Below are 14,037 nucleotides of genomic sequence, written 5' to 3' on the forward strand. Positions count from 1 at the left end.
GGCATCCACACACAATGACTGGTAGGTGTGGGACCAAAAGGTCTAGTCCCCTTGTCCCAGTTTCAGAAGACTCTAAAGGGTTATCAAAAGTCCTTGGAGGATTGTTTGAGGCTTTTGTTGTGGCTGCATCCCAGCACAACTTCTCCCTCTGCTCAGTCTTATTTCCTTCACTTTCCCACGAGAGTTGATTCTAAGAACATTCTCCAATATGTTTCCTGGCACCCCAATATCCATCCCAGAATCTGACTCCCAGGAACAAAACTTGTGACAGTTGTGGCCAGGAGTGGTCTGAAAGAGGAGATCTTAAGATGGGATTTCAGAGCTGAAGCACCCACTGGCAGGCTGACAGTGAGGACCCCATCACTGGTGTTATGTGCAGCATACATAGGCCGTGGCACAAGATAGCAATACAACATTATACGTTTTGCCAGTAGGGAACTGAGATCATACACCTGTGAAAAGAAGTGTACCAGAAGGTGCAATATATCTGATACTTGAGAAATACTGGGAAATAGAAATTAGAAGAACACTGTTACTGGATGCAATAGATACTTTGAAGAAGATAGTAAGACCTGGTGCAGTGGCTCACACCTATAATCTCAGCACTTTGGGAGGCTGAGGTAGGTGGATCATGAGGTTAAGAGTTTGAGACCAGCCTGACCAACAATGGGGAAACCCCATCTCTACTAAAAATAGAAAAAAATTAGCCAGGCATGGTGGCACGTGTCTGTAATCCCAGCTACTCAGGAGGCTGAGGCAGGAGAATCACTTGAACCTAGGAGGTGGAGGTTGCAATGAGCCAAATTGCACCACTGCACTCCAGCCTGGGTGACACAGCAAGACTCCATCTCAAAACAACAACAACAACAACAACAACAAAAAAACACCCAAAACAGACAAATAAAACAAACAAACAAAAAAACACAAGATAATAAAAGGCTGGGGGCAGTTCATCAGTAATTAAAAATTGGAAATGAAAGCCAGAGGACCTCCTTGTAAGCATTTATAGAGATTCACATATCCTGAAACTAGAAGGCAAAAAAAGAGGAGGACAGTCATAGGACTTACTTAGAAGGCTAACAGAGTTTCAAAGAGGGTGTGGGGTTTTCAGTTCTGGTAGGTCTGCTAAGCCAAGGTCAGGATCCTAACTGGGAAGAAATAGGACTTCGAGGAATAGGATTAGGTTGATGAGCAAAAACATGTTGATTCACTAGATTCCCTTGAATTCTCTATGCTTAGAGAAGTGTACTACTTTTCCCTATTACTCCACACCTCCACCCTTTTCATTGAAGATTATGCAAAAGCCTCTGCTTTGCTTGATATGGTTTGGCTGTGTCTCCACCCAAATCTCATCTTGAATTGTAACTCCCACAATTCCCACGTGTCATGGGAGGAACCTCATGGGAGGTGATTAAATTATGGGGCTGGGTCTTTCCTGCACTGTTCTCCTGATAGTGAATGAGTCTTGTGAGATCTGATGGTTTTAAAAAATGGGAGTTTCCCTGCACAAGCTCTTCTCTTGTCTGCTGCCATGTAGGATGTGCCTTTCACCTTCCACCATGATTGTGAGGCCTCCTCGGCCATGTGGAACTGTAAGTCCACTAAACCTCTTTCTTTTGTAAATTGTCCAGTCTCAGGTATATCTTTATTGGGAGCATGAAAATGGACTAATGTAGTGCTAGACAGTACTTCCATTCTTGGCCACTAGATCAATAGCCAGGGTTAATGCACAATAATAATATAGCATGCAATTTCTGGGGTTGTTGAGGAAGGGACTATAAAAATAACTGCAAGACCTAGCAAACATATAGACAGAATTTGGGAGAGTATATTTGGAACCAGATTCTGAGGGTGTGGAATAAAGTGTGGTAGAATATAGAGTTCGATTTGGGAGAGTTTCTTGACATGAATCTTCTTTCTTGGGATTTGAAGAAAGTGAGGTGCCTCACTGAATGAAGAAGAAATGCCAGAAGTTTTATGGAAAAGGTAGATGAAGGAATCAAAGGACATAGAGAAGTGTACTTAGAGTTACATACCACATAAGTCTTGAAAATCCACTAGATGAATGTTTTTCCATGGGAAGACTTGAAAGACCATCCACTTATCAAAGCAATGAAGAGTGTGCTGCTGAACAGAAAACCAGTGTCACTGAGAGGCTCAGAGGTCACTATCCTCTCCTGGCCCTGGTTACTATATAGTCTGAAGAGATGCAGGCCACCTGGGCATCCCGCAGAGAATCACAGTAATGAATTTATTGATGATATCAAGCTAATCAGACCAGATAAGAAGTGACAAGTTCACTAGAGGACTTGGTAAAAGACATGCACTTCAGAGAGTGGGATATAAAACCCATGAATATTTGGAAACTTGCTACATCAGTAAATTATTTAGGGATCCAATGAGCCATACCAGGAAATCACCTCCAAAGTAGAGGACACTATTGCATCTCACAATGTCTGAAGAAGCAGCACATGAAGAAGGAAGCACAATGCTTAGCAGACCTTTTTGACTTTTGGAGGCAGCAGCTGTATCTTGGGAACACTGTACTGACACGCATATCAGGGCACATGAAAAGCATCAGGAAAAGGCTCTGTAGTAGAACCAGGCTCTGATACAAGCAGCCCTGCTGCTTGTTCTATATGACATGTAAGGTCCTGTGTATTAGAAATGGCTGTGTTAGGAAAAGATGCATCAGGAATTTCTAGTGAGGCTAAGTAGGAGACTCACAATGTGATACTGTAGTGTTCTGGAGCGTGACTAGGTAATCTGCAGTAATGTATTAAGCTTTTAGAAACATCCCTTGGCAGGCAACTGAACCCTAATAGATACAGGATATTTGATAATGAGAAATTAAAGTCCGTTCAGGCAGAAGTGTTCACCATGAGCTGGGTTCAGGTACACCCTCCAAGCCACAAGGGCATGAAGGCCTAGCAATAATGCACACTAAGATGGAAGCGGTACATCCAAAGTCAGGCATGAGCAGAGCTAGAGGGCACAGGTAAACTGCAGGTGGCCTAGACTCCTATATTATTCACCACTGTTGCCCTGGTGACTTTCTACCAGTCCCTGATTGTGGCTGCATGAAAGGTCTTCATAATTCTCTGATAGAGAAGCATGAAATTCAAGCTTAGTTATTCTATACAATCAAGCAGACTAAATGACTTGCTCAACTGATATCGGTCAGCCTCTGTAATTGGCCACCCCAGTGCTGTCACAATAAACTCCTGAGCCAAGTAGCTATGGTGGCAGGCATGGAAGCAATGTTTGGAGCCAACAGCTTGAGCTCCCATTTACAATGTCTGTTCTAACTAACCCAGACGCTGAATGCCCAACTATCCAGATAGAGACAGTACTGAGTAGGACACCATCCTTTGAGAATAACTACCTACCTACCTGGTGCCAAGTGTGCCAATTTATCCTCTTCCATTCTGTAAAGGGTAGTAGGTCCTTTTAATGTGAATAGGTATTTTTTTCAAATTCAAGGAATAAGTTTAATTTTGGGGTTAACGGACCCTCCCTTAGCCAGTACTACTACAATAAGTCTTACAAAATGTATGATTCACCACTGTGGGCTTCCATACGAGATTGCATTAGAGAAAGTGTCCTACTTTTCAGCAAAGGAGGTGCAGCAGCGCACATATGACCATGCTATCCATTGCTTCAATTATAAACACACCACCCAGAAGCTGCTGACCTGCCAAAGTGAAGAAACAGCTTGTAGAGGGTATAATTAAATCTCCAGCTTGGAGTGGACACCTTGTGAGGGTAGGCACCAACTTGTAAGATGATGTACATCCTCTAAATCAACGCTTTTTATCTTGTACTATGTCTCTAACAGCTAGAGTCCATGGATCTGGTAAGTAAGGGGTAGAAATAGTGATAGTCTACCATGAAATCACTCCCAATGACCCACTCGGAACGATTTGTTTTCTGTCTTCCCAGTCCTGGGCTCTGCAGATTTAAAAGACTTGGCTCTCAGAGAATGAATGCATCAAAAAGGGATACACTAAGAGAACCATTAAATCGTAAGCTATGACTACATCCCCATTACTTTGGGCCCCTTGAACTGAGGGACCAGCAGGAAAGGGGAGGTGTTGTCATCACAGCAAGAGTAATGAACATGATCACTGGGAGGAAGTAGAGATAATTTTCTACCATGAAGATGAAGAAAAATATGATCCACATTTTTGTCTCTTGATACCAATGTGGGCAGTTAATAGACAAGAGCAACAGCCTGATACAGATCTGAGTTTCCTTACTAGCAAGCAATCTAGACAAGCAAAGAGGAATCTAGAATGCATAGTATAAAAAGGAGGTGATGGCCAGGCATGGTGGCTCATGCCTGTTATCCCAACACATTGGGAGGCCAAGGCAGAAGAATCACTTGAGGCCAGGAGTTCAAGACGAGACTGGGCAACACAGCAAGACCAGTCTCTTAACAACACCACCAAAAAAGGCAAAACGAAATGAAAGGTGATGAGTGTAGTTGTGGCCTCAAGACAAGAGGCAGTGGCAGGGGTAATTTTTCCTATACTTCCTCTTGTAAGTTTACTTTAATGAAAGACGTCACCTGAATCCTGAAGAAGTGGCTTCCAGAACATATATGAAGCAAGTAAATCCAAGTGACTCATGGGAAAAGCTGCTGTGGATCCTGCGTGGCACCTTCCAATCCCCCCACTTCAGAACTGAAGCTCTTATTCCTCCAACTGCACATGGTTTTGGAGACTAATATTTTACAGGTATACCCTCCAGATCTTGCCTTCAGCTGAAGAGAAACACCTTGCTCAACATCATACCCTCTTCTCTGGGGGCAAATGTGGAAATATAGAGGCTCAACACAGCTGTACCCAAATTTAGAAAAACTTCAGAGAGTCTTTCCAATCTCAGGGTTCCCCTTAAGATCAGCTGAGCCCTTTGTTATGACTGCATCACAACTGAATTTCTCCTTAACAATTCTACTTCCTTCACTTCTTCTGTGGGCGTTGATCCTGAGACCTTTCCTTAAAATTGTTTCCAGAGTCTACTTCCTAGGTACCCTGATTTTGGACAGCTTCCCTCCCCAAACTGCACCATCCCTACCTTAAAAGTCACTCTTCTACTGTCCCCTAACACATTTGCATACAGGTTGAATTATCTAAAACTCCTAATTTTATTCACTGTTTTCCTACTAAGTGGAGATTTGTTTTTAATCTGTGGTGCTGATTTTGCTACCTCTGTTCAGTAAACTCGCCCTTTGCAATTAATTCCAAGGTTGTAGTCCCTGTGTCCAAGTGAAAGTAAAAACATGGTATGCACTATTTGCCCGTTTCAATAATGTCAAACCTCTTGCACCTGATGTGTCTGATGGATTCTAAATTGAGAAGCATTTGAAATGAGAAGACCTGAGCCTTGTAAATGTACTTGTCACTGCTGAGACATCATCCTCAAAGACAGCATGAGCTGAGGATGCACAGAGGGCACACCACCTAAGTAAGATGAACATGAAGAGGCATTTTGGAATTCTGTTTTATGCATTAGCAAATAAATAAGCCCAGTTCAACCTATATGGGAGAAATCAGGGATAAAGAAGCAACGGATAGACTGAAGTCTTTACTCACAGGGGTCACTCCCAGGGCTTTTCATCTTGATTTTTTTTTTTTTAAATAACTATTAATTTTCTCCAGCAGTCTCTTGCTGTCACCCAGGGTGGGAATACCAGCCATCGTGGCTGACATCTTTTCTCTTACGGTATTTAGTAAAATTAAACTGCCAGTCTTCATTTCTCCTGATGGCTTCAGTACTGTACACTTTTCTCACTGAGGTTTTTTTTCCCTTTCTTTTCATTAATTTTAAAGAAGGTCTTGGTGGGTTTAAAGCTCTTATGTTCAGATTGGCATCTCGAGATGAGACCTAGGATACTGGAGGTAAAGACATCAGGACAAATGAAGGTTGGCAGCATAAAAGAAGAACACATTTTCTCCATTTAACGACTTGAAATTCTCTGAGGATAGAAAGCTTGGGCGAGTTCTAAGCCCAAAGATGGCTTCATTGTTGCTGAGGGATAGACCTGTGAACTGTGTCCCAGGATAACATCAGACTGGAGATGAGGAGTGATCTTCATGCCAGAGAGGTAGGGTTGCTAGCAGGACAAGTATTCACTCATCCAGGTGATCACATCTCCAAACTGCTCCACCAGGGACATCCCTGGAGGTGACGTTGTGTCACCCTTTTTATTGGTTCATTTGCTGGAGCTACATCACAGTGTGTTTCATGGATTCAGGACCTGATATAGCCCTCGAATCAACTGGACTCTCCAAATTTAGCAACATGGTGTAGAAATTCTTGAAGCTGCCATTGCACTCACTCACCTTCTCACATCAAATCACCCACCCAGCTCGATTTTGATTAAATCATCCATTAGGTTAGTTTGCTGTGGAGTGTCTTCTCATTCAATTTCTTGGTCTTTTCTTATCTCTCATTTTCTCATTTACATAGACTCCTAAAGCACTCATGCTGCATTCCTTAGGCCCAGCCGAGATTCACATTCTGTTCTTTCTCTAATATTATTATTCTCAATTCAAACCCATATCCCTTCACCCTCCTAATAGCTAAATTTACATTCCCTAATTATGTTCAGAAAGTTCTATGGCTATCAATCAGTTATACCTCCTTAGAAACCAGTTTACTTAGCTAAGAGTTAGAGGAAAGCAAACTAATAAAAGAGGTTCAGTTGGAGATAAGAATGAAGTTGCATCACTTATGGAAAATTTACCTTTTAAAGGAGAGTACATACTAACCCAAGCCTACATTCCCTAAAAACATACTTGAGTCTTATCCATGTTTCTGTGTTCCTCCATATTTTCCATAGTGCATGAATAAATGAAGAGTTCAAATAAATGTTGAATTCACTGCAATCAAATGGAATTAATGTTACTGAATGCAACTTTATGGAACACATTCCATGTAGCTGCTTATCTTTGTAGTTAAAATCAGAAAGACTCAGAATCTGATTTTAGCAATCATACAGTTGGGGAAGTGTGTATTTGGGGTAAATAATGCCACACTCCTGTTTCAATTTCCTCATTTACAAAATAGGCATAATAATATTACCTATCTCATAGGATTGATGTGGGGATTGTATGAGATGTTCGCAATGTGTTCTGCACGTAACATTCACATAGGTAATGCATGCTAATAATAATAACAATAATAGGAATAATCATACAAATAGTTATTTCCATCTCTTGTGACTGTGGACTTAGGGTCAATTTAGTGGGTCAATCTTCAACTATTTCTTTGATGCCTTTGAAGTGCAAGAAAAATAGAATTTCTAATATGTAAAATTCCATTATTATTTCTAAAAATAATACAAAAGAGTGAGATCATTGTGTTTGAATCTTGTTAAAATAGAGAAGTTGGCAAGCTTTTTCTGTAAAGACCTAGACAATAAATAATTTAGGTTTTGAAGACAACACATAGCCTCTGTCATAAATATTCAACTCTGCTATTGAACCATAAATGAATGGGCATGGCTGTATTCCAATAAAACTTTATTTACAACAACAGGAAGTGACCTGAAGGAAGTGAAGCCAAAGGAAAGTACTGAGTTAGTGAAATTCACCATTGAGTGATGCCTCATTTGAGTGACTTTCAAGGGCTTGTTTTCCATCCAGCATCCAGGAGACACCACTTTATCCTTATAATAAACTGTACATATGTGCTCAACAACAACAAACTACACACACACACACACACACACACACACACACACAGGTGTGGATTTGGTCCCTGGGTTACAGTTTGCATAGCGCATCTGAGGTCACAGTGGAATAGGTGAATCAAAGTTGATTCACTATAATTTCCATTAAGAGCTGACATGTGGAACTCTAGAAAAGCTATCCTCTTCCCACACAGAGATGACCTAGCTATATCAAGAAGTATACGCTTGGCATAGAGGCTAGTAAGATATAAATTGCAAGACAATCATAGGACATGAAGCCAAGGTAAATGGATTCAACAACTAACTTCAGCATGTCAATCTAGTGTTTTCAGGTTATGTTTCTTTGTTGGGAAAATGCTTCATTAGAAAATTAGTGACCGTACTGGGCCTCCAGTTTTAGTCCATTGGACCTTAAATGAAAAAGAAAGAGTAGAAATGATGTGCTGTTTTCTCTTCACATACAAATGAGCGAGAATCCAGGGTGGAAAATATTAAGTCTTCGATTTTTGATGTGCATTGTCTCATACCCAGAATGTCTTCTTTCATTAGGCTATTTATAGGATGTGTTCACAGCTGACTTAATTATGACACAAAATCAGTGACTGGAAGAGGCTTACCCCACTGAGAAAGAGAAGAAGGCTAGAAGGGAGGGAAGGGAAACCTGAACTTTAACCAGGTTACCACTGAAAGGTTAAATGGGAGAGCTCTGGCCATGCCACCAAGCTCCCTGATTTTTGCCTCCAGCCTTTCAGTCTAAGTAAAAACAATGCAGACTTCAAAACAAGTCTAGTAGCCCCCACTTCTGAGGAGACTCCATACTTTAAAAAAAGAGAAATTTAATGGCAGAAACTGTCACCAATTAAGATAATTAAAATGATCAAGCAACCAGAATAGAATCATCAATATTGGACAATATTCTACAGTCTCTGATCAGCCTCAACAAAATAACAAAAGTATCAATTTTTTTTAAAAAAAATCACTTCCCAATGATTATTCATATATAAAGTTATACTAGTTCAATCTGAGTCTGATAATAGATCAAACATAATTATAAATTGCTCATGCTTCATGAGCACACCCCTAGCTTAATTTGTGTATGGCCAGATGACAGTATGTGGATTTTTTTTTCCTTTTAAAATTTGAGGCTGTGGTTGGAAATACAAATTGCCAAACAAAACCAAATTACTGAAGGCAGTCTATCACAGCTTTCAGAAAATCATAAGGTACATTAAACTTGAATGAATATTGCAATAGCTAAAACTCAGCTTGAATTGATGCATGTTCATTTCAATTGCATTTGATTATTCTTGTTATATTATTACTATGTTCATAACTGTTGTGATATTTCAGTACAGAGTGATTTCTTCCCAAATGTAATGTGGCTTGAAATCAAGAATGCCAGCAGTGGTTTGTGTTGAGCACCCATTTTAGAGGCAATTCCTCAGGCAGTAGTTCATTCTGGAAGCTCAAAGCAATTCGTTGGTCAGAGCTTGAACACTTGTAATTAGAGAGAAAGATCCTTTGGAAAAAAACATCAAATTTAAGCCTGAGCATTATCTTTAATAATTGCATCTTCATGTGCTGGTGCTGCTTACTACATAATGTACCAGGCCTTCAGACAAGGTGCTATCTCTGTTGTAAATGCCCCCCTCCCTTTAGTCTTCCTGGTAAATTCTTCCTCTTCGTTCAAGTTTCACCTCTAATAGACATTCCCTTTTATTTCTCCATGTAGGGTTGATTCTAAAAAATGTATAAATAATAATGATAACTTAAAACACTTATTGTTTTCATGTATGTAAAATTATAGGGTTTATCTATAATATGTTGCATTTTAATGCAAATTAAAATATGGATTTTAATCTTCTGTTTACATACCCATCCTCTGCAACAGACTATTAATTTCTCAAGAGGGGAAATGTGCTTTGCTCAACTTTGTATTTGCAGTATTCAACAAGTGATGACACTGAATAGACACAATAAATATTAATTGAGTAGATTTCTACTTCTGTGAAATGAGGTTAATGGTATCTGTGCTTTCCATCTTATGGATTTGTTATAAGAATCAAGTGAAATAATGTGTATGAAAGTTCTGTGTTGACTAAAACATACTCTGCACATATCAGAAGTTCTGCTAATCTCTCAACTAGACAAATATCATTTGTATTAGCAACCACAGAGATCCTTGTTAATACAGCTGGAATGTAAGTGTTGTGAGAACCCAAGCTCCTTTCCTCCTCAGCTGCTCGATAAGAATAGAAAAATCTAACTCATCCTACGTTAAAAAGCAGAAGTGTTCCTTGTGGTTTTCTGAGGAAAATGTAGACTCTAGAGAAATGTAGGGTGTGGCAAGATGATGAGATATTTTGAATTTAAAATCCCATTAAATATTTATTCACAGATATTCTTCTGCAGTGTACACTCTGTTGAACAGGTTTGCCTCGGAAATGCGAAGTCTTTCCCCTCCTCTGAAGGAGTTAGTTAAAGAGAGAAAGGTTACATGGCACTCTCTGCTTCATCGTGATGCATGAGAATGTGCATCAACCCAAATGTTTACCCGCAATGAATTAAAAAATGAATTGTGTATATGGGTGCAGGGAACTGCTATAGAACCGTTAAAATGAACTGTTACTAATGCCATAACTTGAGTGATTCACATAGGCATGCTATTAAGCAAAACAGCCAGTGCTTTAACAGAAAACACACTATGTGATTCCACATAAGTGAAGTTAAAGAATAGGCAAAAGTAGTATGTGGTGATGAAAGTCAAAATAGTGGTAAATTCTGGATCAGTTTTTGAGTGAGAAAGAGACTGAGAGACCTCAAAGGAACTGGAAATGTTCTATAGAGATGGGAAAGTTATTGAGCTGGCCATTTAAGATTTATGCACCTCACTCTGTGTACGTAATTTCTCAATAAAAAGTGTGACATAACAAAGGAAGGTAAACCTGCTCTTGGGGGATGAGGTCCATGAGGAAAATATATGAGAAGAGACACAGATTCACTCTTCTCTCTTCCTAGATTAGACTGGTTGTCCCTAGAGGGAAGGGATGATGGCTGGCTTACCTGGCTCTGTATCTCCGTTAACATGCTCATTCTTTTGTTGTAAATACATTTTGGGCTGCTTTCCTTTTGTGCTATGATGAATAAAGCTGCTCTAACATAATTTACATGTCTTTTTCATGGTTATCTGTACCAATTTCTTTTGGGTATATACTTAGCTGTAAAATCATATGTGGCACCTAATACGTGATTAATAACCATTTGTTAAATAAACATGAACATAGGAGGAAATTAATGAATAAATAATCTTAAAAATGATCCATGCAGAGTGCAGGGACTTGGCTCCTTTTAGGGCAAGAACGTTACAAAAGGCTGGAGCTGGGATGGGAAGGGAGGAGATCTGGTTCCTAAAGCAAGACCTGATACCATTTACCCAGGGGCTGATTTCAATCCAGAAGGGACACATATAGTGACTCTGCCCTGAGATGCAGGCTAGAGCAAGTGGGGTCAGGTAGCGTCTGCTATGTGGGTGTGCTCAGCAATTACTGGTACGGCCCCTGTCCCTTTGTGTGAATCACTGGAGGGGTCCAGGAGGAGGAGAGAGAGGTACGCAGCTCCGGCTCTGCTTATAGACAACACTCTATCATCTGGATAAGTCACTTTAGTTTCCTCAAAATTGGTGAAAAGGCAGAACACTGCACTTCTCTGATATTCCTGATGGCAGAGGAGAGTGAGGGCAGCTGCTTGTGGGTTCTAGCACAAACTAAGCAACTTACAATAGCCAGTAAAAATTTTTTGCAGTATTGACTTTCAGTTTTCAAATTTGTACAAATTTTCTCATTTAAATGTATAATGCACCTATGTGTTTTATTATAAAATAAAGTGTATTTACAAAGTCTTCTAAAGGCATAGAAATCTGAAACCCAAGTCATATTTAAGTCTTGATTTCCAAGGTCTCTTGGCGTTATTATCACATACTCTGGATGTTGGTGAATTCAGTACCAGATCATCTGCAAAGCAATTTCCTCAAGTTCAAGAAGACAATCCTCTTTCCATCCCTCTCAAAAATCAACTGGCAATTAGTTATCTTCTATTTCTTTTCTTTTTTTTTTTTTTTTTTTGAGATGGAGTCTCGCTCTATCACCCAGGCTAGAGTGCAGTGGCGTGATCTCAGCTCACTGCAAGCTCCACCGCCTGGATTCTAGCAATTCTCCTGCCTCAGTCTCCCAAGTAGCTGGGACTCCAGGTGCCCGACACCACACCTGGCTAATTTTTTGTATTTTTAGTAGAGATGGGGTTTCACCGTGTTAGCCGGGATGGTCTCGATGTCCTGACCTCCTGATCTGCCCGCTTCGACCTCCCAAAGTGCTGGGATTATAGGCATGAGCCACTGCACCTGGCCCTGTTATCTTCTATTTCATAGTAGTCTAGCCTGAAAATAGTTTTTTTGTCTAGCAATTTATGAGCCAGTAAACTTATATAGGTTTCTTCATCATATCTTTGAACTCAATCATTCTTTATTAACTGATAAACTCTTGCCTTTACAGTTATCCTACATTTCCAAATCTGTGATCAAGTAAGATAGACATCAAGTGAAAAGTTACTCCAGTTTCTAGAAAATCTTGCCATGACCATTTCTTAATGCCTGCGAAAGTCAGTCCACTTACTTCCTGACAATAAGCTGTTGAAAAGCTTAATTTAGAATTTGTATTCATTATTTTCATGTTTTCTTTCTCTTAGTAATTAGATTTATAATTGCAAGACTTGCTCTGACGGTAGTAAACAACTGTGTTTACCATTTAAGAAGAATGCCTGTGCTTCTGAGAATTAATAGATGATGACAAGTGCCAGGATTGTCTAGCAAATTAATATAATATATTCTAATATGAAAGTTGCTAGGGAGACTTTGCCAACTTTCCTTCTCGTGCTGTCTCATACTCAGCGAAAGCCTGTGAGAGGCCAAAGGGAAATTCTGCCTAGGCTGCAGCCCTTGGGAGAACATTTCCACAATGCACATGGAGAAATTATAGAAACCTTAAATCGGAAGGCTATCTCCACCCCTTGAAACAGGAAGAGAGGAGCCCCAGTCCCAAGTAGGTAAATTTGCTTTAAAAAAAATTTTTTTCAAGTAAGGATACAATTCTCAGTTTGAAAGATCATGCCAAAGGCACATTTCTCAGATATCACAAGTAACAACTGCATGCCATAGAAAATAATTTTTCAGCCTTAGAATGCCAAATCATCAATGTGTTGTCTTTTGAGAGAATTCCACATAAGAAATAGGAATTAATCTGAAGAGGAAAAAATGTGCTGCTGCCTTTACAACAGACTCTTTATTTACATGTGACAATACATGTCATAATTATGTGTATTGAAACAGATCCCTGAAACCAACTTGTGTCTCATGTAACAGTAATTCATATTTATGGATCATTGCTGACCTAGTCTTTCCAACCACACAGATGATAGAAACTCCCTTGCTGAATGAAACAGCCTCTTGGAATCAGCATCATATATTTTTTGAGCTGAATGAAAGTAAATAAAACAGGAAATGGGCATCAATTATCCCTGATCTTCTAAAAATTTAGAAAATAATGTCCAAAAATGAACCAAGAGAGAACGATGTCTTGGTTTATCTTTATAAAAACAGACATTTTAATTTTATTTAAAGATTAAAATGAGAATTATTTTGTGATAAATAAATGTGAGGGTTATCTTCAAGAAGCAAGTTATTTGCTTCCAACTGCAGTTGAATTCATATTTAAAATAACTGTATTTATACACACATACATATGTTATATATAATATATATGTATGTACATACACACATGTATGTAATGTATATAATGTATGTTTGTGTGTAGTTTAAAAAAATGCATTCAGGGAAGCTTGCATACATCCAAAGTGTACAGCTTAGCATCCCAGATCAAAACTCAGATCATTACCCATACTCCAGAATCCTACCCACATATTCTCTCTCAGTCTTTATTGCCATCCCCCTCCCCGAATGTCTATTCTTACTTCTATTAACATAGCTTACTTTTGCTTCTTTGGGAATTTATATAAATAAACTATCTATGAGTATCTACTCTTTTATATCTGTCTTCTTTGGTTGAACATGGTGTGTATGAGATCCAGCCACACTTCTGCATGTAGTTGTAATTTACTCTTATTGTATATATTATCAATTTTGTAAATATACTACAAAGCTTTCTTCTATTGTTGATTGATATTTGAGAAGTTTTCTTAGATTCATTTTAAATGATGTTTGAGTGAACTTTTGATAAGTCTATAATTGAAATACATATTATACGAGATACAAAATAATATGATAAACT

Source organism: Macaca thibetana, chromosome 9 (assembly GCF_024542745.1).
Source record: "Macaca thibetana thibetana isolate TM-01 chromosome 9, ASM2454274v1, whole genome shotgun sequence".
NCBI lineage: Eukaryota > Metazoa > Chordata > Mammalia > Primates > Cercopithecidae > Macaca > Macaca thibetana.